At 47.1% G+C, this 10,305-nt stretch overlaps 1 protein-coding gene across 1 annotated transcript in view; it reads left to right on the top strand.

Moving 5' to 3' along the window:
• The first annotated feature begins 974 nt into the window (after window positions 1-974).
• Window positions 975-10,305, top strand: part of MYH10 (myosin heavy chain 10) — a 155,623-nt gene continuing 146,292 nt past the window's right edge. Inside the window, exons 1-2 of the mRNA XM_060394825.1 lie at window positions 975-1,080; window positions 1,360-1,465. The gene's annotated coding sequence lies outside the window, so the exon portion shown is untranslated. The remainder of the gene's footprint in view (window positions 1,081-1,359; window positions 1,466-10,305) is intronic.

The following is a 10,305-nucleotide window of genomic DNA, read 5'->3' as shown; positions in this document are numbered from 1 at the left end:
TATCAAAAGCAGAAATTAGAAAAGATGGCTTTCATTACATAAAAAATGTTAACCTTTGGAATACATGGAAACAATACAATAAAAGACAAATTTAGACATTTATATTTTTATAGGAAATGACTTATAAGTTAATGCATAAGTTGTAAGTTAATACTGTAATATAATTAAAAACAAGCCTTAGAAAAAGAAACAAAGAACACGAATAGGAAAAATCACAAAAGAAGATGTCCAATAAATATGAAAAAAACGTCAACCTCACTTGTAATCACAGATTGACCAGTCAGGACAACCATGAGACAGTTTGTCAATCTGACAATGCCTTAAGATAATCTCCCTATAAGAACTTCCCTGGCAGTCCAGTGGTTAAGACTCCTTGCTTCCGCTTCGGGGGGCATCACTTCCATCCCTGATCAGGGAACTAAGATCCAGCATGCTGGCCAAAAACAAAAAAGTTGCTGTAAGCATTGTCGCGGAGAGGGTAGCAAAATCGGCATGTTCCTACATTGTGTGAGGAGGTGTAATTGATGCAACCTTCTGGAAAGCAGTTTAGCAAAACAGATCAAATTACACATTCTTGGGTCAAATTTCAGGTGTTCTTACATCCCCGATTTTTATTTTTACCTGAAAACCCACCCCCCAACCCACCCCCCCACCATATCCATTATTATTATTTTTTTGTTTGTGTGTGGGGTAAATTTTTATTTAACTGAATCAGTGGTTTCTAGATGGCCATTATTTGCTCTATGATGGCTGCAGTCCGGGTCCCATATCCTGTGGCATCCTTTAGGGCAAAGGAGAACCGGTCTCGCCAGAGCTCAGGAAATGACCGTCACTGCGATTCACTGAGCGTTCAGCTCTGTGCACTTGACCTGCAGCCTCTCACCAGTACCTGATGACGCAGATGCCTAGATACGATCATGCACATTTTACAGACGGGGAAATAGTCCCAGACTGGTTCAGTGTCACACTGCCAGAAAGCCAGGGTTTGAAGTTGGGTCTGTGACTCCAAGCCATGCTCTTCTGGCTGGCAAGGACTGTGGGACCACATGGACATTGAGGCCCTGTTGGGGTGAGGCCGAGGTGGGTAAGACCCCTGCACACTGGCCCTCTAGACGGGAGCGGCGACTTCACCAGCAAAGCCAGATGTGTTCCCCAACATCCCCGGTGATCTCTCCATCTCTTAGTTACCCTCCTCCTGGGACCTGAAATAAGAAAATCGGTGTCTGTGGGTGGGGAGGAGCTGGGTTTTAACTCATTTTGAAAAGACTCTAACTTGTGGAGGCTGGGACAGGGTAGAGCTCTCAGAAAAGGAATTTGGGGAATGGAGTGTCCTCTGACTTTTCCATCTGCTCTGACAAGGCCCTGCCAGTGACGCCGGAATGCTGTGTGTGTGCCCAGCCTGGCTGAGGCTCATCTATCTCCTGCAACCGATGGGGCGGGGGCCTCAGGTTCTACAACAGAGGTGGTGAGTTGGGGGTAGGGTCAACTGGGGTGGGGCGGTGGGGAGTGGGGGCTCCCAGGGAGGGAGAGCTTGGCGGCTGCTAGCTCCCTCTCACAGCATAGCTCAAGCCTGAGATAGTGGTGTGCTCACACGGAAGTGGGTTGAGGGAGCAGAGCCAAACCCCATTTGGTCTCCATGCCTGGAGAATTCCATGGACAGAGGAGCCTGGCGGGCTGCAGTCCATGGGGTTGCAGAGTCGGACACAACTGAGCTACTGACGCACAGCACACACAGCTCAGAAAGCAACTTGGGTCAAGGCTGCGGGCGGAGTTGGGTCTGTCACAGGGAGCTGGTGGCTGGGACCATTTTCTGGTGGTTGGACCTCCCCAAAGGAAGCAGAGAAGGGTGGTCTCCACTGGGCAGGAAAGGATGAAAAGTCAGGTTTGCACGGATGATCCATTTTGATTTAAAAACAAACCAACGGACATCTTTCCTGGAGGATTTTGCTTTTGTGTCTGTTTTTAAATGGTTAGAAATGTATTTGTGTGAACTTGGACAATTTGTTGAGTCTCAGCTGCAGTATCTATGGAACAGGGACCTAGACCTGCGGATGTTCTGTTAAGGTCCCTTTTAGTGTGAAGGTCAAAGATACTCAAGACATTCCTGAGTCCTGCCCCGGACCTACTGAGTTAGAATCTCCCAGGGAGGGAGCCTGGACACCTCTGTTTTATTTTATATTTATTTGTCTTTTTAATAGATGAGGATACTGAAGCATACTTTTTTTTAGATTTATTGAAATATAATTAACATACCACACTGTGTAAGTTCAAGGTGTACAGCGTAATGACTTGATATACATGTACACTGTGTAGTGATTACCGCAGTGAAGTTAGTTACCATCTATCACCATGTGTAATTACAAAAATTTTCTCCTTTTGATGAAAACTTTCAGGATCTATTCTCTTAGCAGCTTTTGACTATACCAATACAGTATTTTTAAATATAATATTACGTAGTACATCCCCAGGACATCTGTATCTTATAACTGGAAGTTTGTACCTTCATCCCATTCCCTCACCCCTACTCCCTGCCTCTGGCAATCTTAAATCTGGTTTCATTTTCTATGAGTTTGTTTACCTGTGTTTTTGATTCCATATACAGGTGGGATCATACCTGGCTTTCTCTGTCTGACTTATTTCATTTGAGTCTGTGTTTTAGTGGTACCTAGGTGAGTCTTCAAGGGCTTTCCTTGTGGCTTAGCTGGTAAAGAATTCTCCTGCAGTCTAGGAGACCTGGGTTTGATCCCTGGGCTCGGAAGATCCCCTGGAGAAGGGAAAGGCTTCCCACTCCAGTATTCTGGCCTGGAGAATTCCATGGACAGTACAGTCCATGGGGTCGCAAAGAGTCGGACACAACTTTGCGACTTTCACTTACTTACCCAGACGAGTCTTCAGGGGCTTCCCAGGTGGCACAAGTGGTAAAGAATCTGCCTGCCAATGCAGGAGACATGGGTTCGATCCCTAGGTTGGGAAGATTCCCTGGAGAAGAAAGTGGCAGCCCACTCCAGTACTCTTGCCTGGGAAATCCTGTGGACAGAGGAGCCTGGCGGACTGCAGTCTCTGGAGTCACAAAAAGTCAGACATGACTGGGTGACTGAGCATGCATGCAGGCAGGTAGTCTTATATCAGTAAAAATCAGGAATTGCTTTAGGGGCTGGGACACCTCAAAACGCTCCCACCTCTATTTTTGAGAAAGGAACAGAGAAGGGAGATGGAAGCTGGGACCCTGTGGGGTCATTAGGTACTCTGTGATATCAGGAATCAGAGCCTGAATCCCTGAGTCCTTCTGCCCCCCTTGATATCCCCACCTGCTATCCAGGAACCCTGGGGCTCTGAATTTGTAAGGAATGTGCTCATACACTGGCACCAAGGAGGGACAGCAGGACATCAGCACAGGGTTGGAGGACCCATTCCTGACCATGGAACTGGATTGGGGGGGCAGGGCATGGGTCTATCTTCACTCTGCCACTGGTCTTGGCAGAGTAGCTCTGTGAGGCCTTGAGCCAGGGCTTGACTTTTCTGGGCCCCAGTTTCTTCATCAGTGCACCAGAAATGATTAATAAGCTCATTGATTGTCCAATAGTTAATAAATCTTGCTGAGCTCTCACTGTCAGGCACTATCTTTAGACTGCTGGTTGCATCCAGTGAGGAATTGATAGAAGTGCTTTGAGAGGCACGAAGCTCTTTATCAGCATTTCCCGAGGGTGCACCAAGGATGTGGGCTATTAATAGCGCTCCAGGAAAATAAAAAGGGTCTGTATTCAGTTGAGGAAACGCTTGACTAAATCAAATTAAACTGTCTTTGATTTAGGACTTCTCTGAGTCTTTTATTGAATGTGCACTGACTTGCCGGGGCTGAGGCTGTCTGTGAGTGGGGTTGGAAGGGGCAGAATTCAGACCTTAGTGATAGCACTCATTAGTGGAGCATCTCGTGTGTGTGTGTGTGTGTGTGTGTGTGTGTGTGTGTGTGTGTGTGTGTGTGTGTGTTTTGGTGGGGAAATATGCATACGACAAAATTTACCACGCAGTAGCGGTAAGTCGGTTCACACTGCTGTGCAACCATCCATCCTAGAACCTTGCCATCTGCTCTCAAATAACTCTGCACCTATTAACCAGTAACTCCCCATTCCCCCCAGCCCCCACCAGCCCGCAGCAACCACCACTGTCCTTTCTGTCTCTATGAATTTGACGCTCTAGAGACCTTGTATAAATGCTGGCACACAATATTTGTCCTTTTGTGACTGTCTTAGTCCTTTTGTGCCTGACTTGGCGGATGTTCCCCAAGGTTCATCCATGTTGTAGCAGGTGTCAGAATCTCTGTCCTTTTTTAAAAAAAAAAAAAATTTGTTTGTTTATTTGGCTGTGCCTCACAGTATCTTCATTGTGGCATGTGGGGTCTAGTTCCCTGCCCAGGGGTCAAACCTGGGCCCCTTGCATCCAGAGCTCAGAGTCTTAAGCCACAGGGCCACCAGGGAAGTGCCAATGTCCCTTTCAAGTTGAATAATATCCCGTTGTGTGTATTAACTGCCTTTTGTTTTTCCATTCATACATCTGTGGATTCTGGGGTTGTTTGCAGCATTTGGCTGTCCTGAACGGTGATGCTGTGAACAGGGCTGTGCAAATATCTCTTTGAGTCCTGCTTTCAATTTTGAGGGGTAGATACCCAGATGTGGAACTGCCAGAGTATCTCTTGGGCTAGTGTTCTCTGGAACACACTTTGGGAACATTGCTCTTTATAGCTCTGAGGGAGCTGTTAAGTGAGAAAATTACCTAATTTTTCAGGGATATTCCTGCCGTGGATGATGCAATGGGAAAACCTCCGGAGTTAGGAGTTCGAACTTACATTCCTCCCTGAGGACCTCCGTGGCTCTTAGTTTCTACAGTGGTTAACTGAGTATGATGAACTGGACAAGCTCTTGAAATCTCACATTCTCTGACCTGCCTGGGTCCGCCTCCCATGTGATCTGAGACCGGGATGGAGGCAGAAGCGGGTTGGGGTTGGGAGAGCGATCTGGAAGAGAGAGCCTGCGTCGAGGGACAGTGTCAGGTCTTTGTCCTTCAATTAAAATTTAAAAAAAAAATTTTTTAACCTATTTCCTTTAGTAGGGGGCAAAAATGTTTAGCTCTTTCCTCACCTTGCTTCAGGGTCTCTGTCTCCGACTTGCCCTTTAGTCTCTGGAGCTGGTGACCTTCCTCTGCTCTTTCTCCCTCCTCCTCCATCAGCCAAACTGCTCCGAGGGAAGAGAGGGCTGCCTGTGTTTCTCCACTTTCCTATGGGAAGAGCAGTTTTCCTTTTCTCCTCCCATTAGAAACACAAAAGAGAAGGGTCACAGAAGCTTGTCTCTAGGCTTCAATTGATGAGCTTCAGAAGCCTCCTTGTCCCACGAGAGAGGAGCGATTTTCCACTTTCTTTTTCAAAGGCAGAGTCTTTCCTCTCCCATTAGGAATCTCTGGCTGCTCCTTGAATTTTAAATATAATTACCAGGTTTATACATTAAGCAAGCTTTGCCTGGTTCCCTTAGCAACAGCCCTAACTTTTATAGCTCATCCTAAAGGAACTTGCACATTTCATGATAATAACACCTCACTGATCCGGAAGGGAAGAAATCTTAACCTTTTGGAATGATGAATATCTAAAATTAATCCACAAAGCAAAATAAACCCCCTACCCCCACCCCGAGTCCCTGGAATAACCTTCACAAAGTCCCACACTAGAGACAAGAGCTCTATTTGTAAGAATAGGAGACTATAGACCCGGAAATTCTATTCACTCTTTTTTAGCACATCCTCCTCAACAGCGAGTCAAGACCGGGGAGGGAGCCACTGCAGACAGACTGTGTTAGCAACAGTGTTAAACCATCTGGTAGCCCGAGGACAAAGGAGACAGAAAACTAAAAAAAGCAGACATAGAACTGTGCTGTGACATTTTTGACAGATTCCAATCAAAACACCTAAAGTCAACAAAGTACTGACTTTCGGAAAGATAAGCTTCAGTTATCTGGAAAACTCATTGGGTTTTTTTTTAAGAATTTGGTGCCAGCAGAGCTACGTAATTGAATCATCACTGTATTTTTGAACCAAAAAAAAAAACCTAGCAAGGCATTCAAAGTTTTTTTTAATCTATCTGTTGAATGAGTCACTTGTGGTATGTATGGAGCTGGGGGAGCTGGTGAGGTCTTGGCTAAGACTGGACTCCTAGATTCTATGAAAGTTTGGTGGTTCTATGGAGGAAAACCCAACCTTTAAAATATGCAAGCTGTCCTCTTGTTTAAATCGAGGCTGGGATTTTGGCCTTGATTTAGGGGAAAACTTTTAATAGGCCTTCAGTGCTATAAAGGTAAAGTAGCTGAGTTACTCTGTTCTGGATGCAGAGGTTCGCTTCTCTGTTGTTTAGTTGCTTAGTCATGTCTGATTCTTTTGAGACCCCATGGGCTGTAGCCCATCAGGCTCCTCTCTTCCTGGATTTCCCAGGCAAGAATACTGGAGTGGGTTGCCATTTCCTCCTCCAGGGAATCTTCCCCGCCCAGGGATCAAACCCACCTCTCCTGCGTTGCAGGCAGATTCTTTACTGTCTGAGCCACGAGGGGAGCCCTTCACTTCTCTGTGTGATAATGTTAATGCATGTCTTCCCGTGGGCAGAGCCACCTCACAGATGTTTCCAGAATGACTGTTTCTTCTGGGAAGGTGTGTGATGTATCTTGTCCAGGACTGGGAGCTGTTATCAGAACATCCAGGAAAGTGGCCTGAAGCCTTATCTTCAAGGATGGCTGACTGAGGCCCCTAAAGGCAGCTAGATGGCCTGTCCAGGCCTCAGGCAACCTGAACTCTCCCACAGATATCCTTCCAGGCCGGGTTATTCTAGAACAGCCACTCAACCTAAGACCTTAGGAAATGTCCTGACTCCAGAATATTGTTCTGATGCCTTTTGGGGGCCAAAGGGCAAGAGCACATTCTTCTGGGAGTGGGTAGGGTTTCCCTTGCCAGGAATGGTTGTTCTCCTGATCAGTCATCCTGGGACCTAAAATCGGGACTTGGAAGGAGCTCTCAGCTCTCCAGGAGAAAACTGCTTTTATTGCTTTGAGCCTCAAGGAAGGAAAACCTGGACTCCCGGACTCCCTGGAAAGGAGGGTTTATTCAGGATACCCACACTGTGGGACGTGACACGTCAAGGGTAATTGAAAGGCATCAGAAGGGGGTGGGATCTCCAGATAAGATGCTGGATGCCAGAAAAAAAAAAGCTGGATGCTCACTTAAATTTGCATTTCAGATAGACAACAAATAATATTTTAGCATAAATATGTTCCGACTGTTGCATGGTTCCTAATATTGCCCAAAACGTAGTGACACTAAAAAATTGTTTGTCTGAACTACAATTTAAATTGGGCAACCTAGATTTTTATTTGATAAATTGACAACTCTAAGAAGGGAACCTCTGTGAAGACCCTCCATGCTATCTTCTCTGTTTCCTCCAAGTTTCCTGTATTAAATATGAAATAAGTCAGGCTCAGTGTTGCTGGGGGCACTTGAAGAAGGGGTCTGTGCCCTGCTGGGGTGAGCCATACTGGCCCAGAGGACTCCCCAAGGCCAAAGGAGTCAGGCTATAGGTGGAGGAGGGGTTCCTTGGGGAGAGAAGAGTGGGGGAGTCACTCAGGATCTCAGGGCTGATGGTGAAAGTGGAGTCAGAACAGATGTCTCATGGGCATTTCATCTGGAGTTCTAGAAAACTTGCAGAGGATCCTGGTGACAGTGTGTGGTCAAGGTGGCTGGGGCCCTGGCTACTATGAGTAACCTCATAAGCTGGTGACGTGTGGGATAATCAGGTTACAAATTCAATTTTCAGCCTCAGAGTTGAAGACTGTGATGTTATGATTCATAATATAAAATATGTATTTGGTCTTTGACCCCATTTCTGGCACAGAGCTCCGAAAACCCTTGGAATTGCCTGGAAATAGCTTGATATGGTGTCTTTTGTTAGGTTAGTGAGGAGACTCTTGGAAAACACCTATGGCTGGGGCTGGTTGCTGGGAGAACCAACCATGTGATTACAGAGTTAGACCGTTCAGTCCCCCTCCACCTTCCCCCAGCCCCGACCTCCGGAGAAGGGTTGTTGTTGTTTAGTTGCTAAGTCATGTCCGACTCTTTGTGACCCCGTGGCCTGAAGCCCGCTAGACTCCTCTGCCCGTGGAATTTTCCAGGCAAGAATACTGGAGTGGTTTGCCATTTCATTCTCCAGAGGGACTGGTGAATCCATCACCAGTAGCTGGTGATTTAATCAATTGAACTTCTGCAGTGAAGCCTCCAAAAACCCCCAAAGGAGGGGCTTTTGGGTTGGTGAACGCGTGGAGGGCCGGGGACACTGATGCTGGATGGGGCGCAGAAGCTCCACCCCCTTCCCACACACCTTGCCTTCTGCATCCTTTCCATCTGGCTGTTCCTGAGTTGTGTCAACTGAAAAAAAGGAAAAAGTACAGCCTAAAAGCTGAGAAGTATGTTTTACTCGGCAGACTTTCTGAGAACTTAAGCCAGGGAGGCAGTCTGTCAGATAGCTGTGAGGGACTGCTCCGGAGAGGCAAGGTGTGGGGTGCCAAGATATAGAGGAGTTTTTGCAGCAAAACCCCAAATAGTTGGAACATCAAAAGATGTCTGTTAATTAAAGAACAGCAGACACCAAGTTAATGCTTTCGGCGCTTTTCTATGCATGGCATGACGCAGGAGCCTGGGCTCCTAGAAATCAGTCCTGTGATAGGCACCTGAACTAGCCAGGGTCAGCACTCTTACAGGGGCATTTCTGTGCACGGTGTCCTCTGATAACCTGTGATTGCACCGGTATTAACATTCAACTTTTTCTGCTGTCTCTGTTTGCTCTGAGGCCCCCATGTTGAGAACAGAGGATGTGAGCTGCCCACATATTCTCCAGAAAGGCTCCAGACCATCTGTGCAGAACTCACTAAAGTCATGCCCCCAAACCTAGCAGGGGACTTTCCGAGCATCAGCCACTGGAGGCTGCACAGGGGGAGCAGGAGTGTCCACAACAAATTGGACAGGTTTCCCCAGAATCATCAGGATGGGGCGCAAAGGTGAGAATGGGGTGCCCTTTCCTTTCTCAAGTCCAGGTGGCCTGGCCTGTATCCCCTGGAACCTGCCACACCTGGAAAATGAAGGCAGAGCTGCTTGAGGCGGATGCTTGGGATCGGGCCGTCCTCGGGTTTTGTTTCAGGACATGGGTGAGTGGCCTTTCCCACGGGCCCTGTGTACCTGTGGAAGGAGGCCAGGCTTCAGTCCTCTGGAAGAGGAACTCCATGATGAACCTAAAAAGAATGATGCTGGGTGAGAGCGGCCCAACCGAAAAAAAAAGAGCGCATGTGGTATGATGCCATTTACATAAAATTCTAGAAAGTGAAGTGAAGTGAATTGAAAGTTGCTCAGTCATGTCCGACTCTTTGCGACCCCATCGACTATACAGTCCATGGCATTCTCCAGGCCAGAATACTGGAGTGGGTAGCCTTTCCCTTCTGGAGGGAAAGGCAAGTTTATCTCTAGTGCCAGAAAGCAGATGAATGATGCCCGGGGGGTGGGGGAGGGATAGGAGAGAGGATCACTGAAGGCCCAGAGGAAACTTTTGGGAATGATGGACTGTTCATTATCTTGATTCTTGGTTCAGTGAGTGTCTTCTAAAATCAAAACTTATCAGCAGTACACTTTGTGTAAGAAGATATAGGTTATTGTAAACTAACTATATCTCAGTAAAGCCATATTCCATGTAAGTGAATCTTCTGCCCCCAGCAGAAAGAGGTTGGATGCAGAAACTGGTCCTAAGTGATCAGTATGTTACCTTGGTCAGAAGGTGGCACTGGGGGAGATTGGAGTTTTGGTAAAAGATTTGATCTGTTTTTAAATCTCTTATGATGAAATTGCTAATTCCTGAAAGAGAACAGTGTGGAACAAGGTTGCTTCCTGCTTTGCATTCTGATGATTCTAGCTCACTAGGTAACCAGTTATGTTTTATTGTACATCTGTCTACCTGGTCTCTTCCACCTGCTGCTGCTGCTAAGTAGCTTCAGTCGTGTCCGACTCTGTGCGACCCCAGAGATGGCAGCCCACCAGGCTCCCCCATCCCTGGGATTCTCCAGGCAAGAACACTGGAGTGGGTTGCCATTTCCTTCTCCAATGCATGAAAGTGAAAAGTGAAAGAAGTTGCTCAGTCGTGTCCGATTCTTAGGGACCCCATGGACTGCAGCCCACCAGGCTCCTCCGCCCATGGGATTCTCCAGGCAAGAGTACTGGAGTGGGATGCCATTGCCTTCT

The sequence above is a fragment of the Ovis aries genome, chromosome 11 (genome assembly GCF_016772045.2).
Source record: "Ovis aries strain OAR_USU_Benz2616 breed Rambouillet chromosome 11, ARS-UI_Ramb_v3.0, whole genome shotgun sequence".
Classification (NCBI taxonomy): Eukaryota; Metazoa; Chordata; class Mammalia; order Artiodactyla; family Bovidae; genus Ovis; species Ovis aries.
Note: the sequence above shows the minus strand (reverse complement) of the source record. Positions and strands in the feature narration are given on the sequence as shown.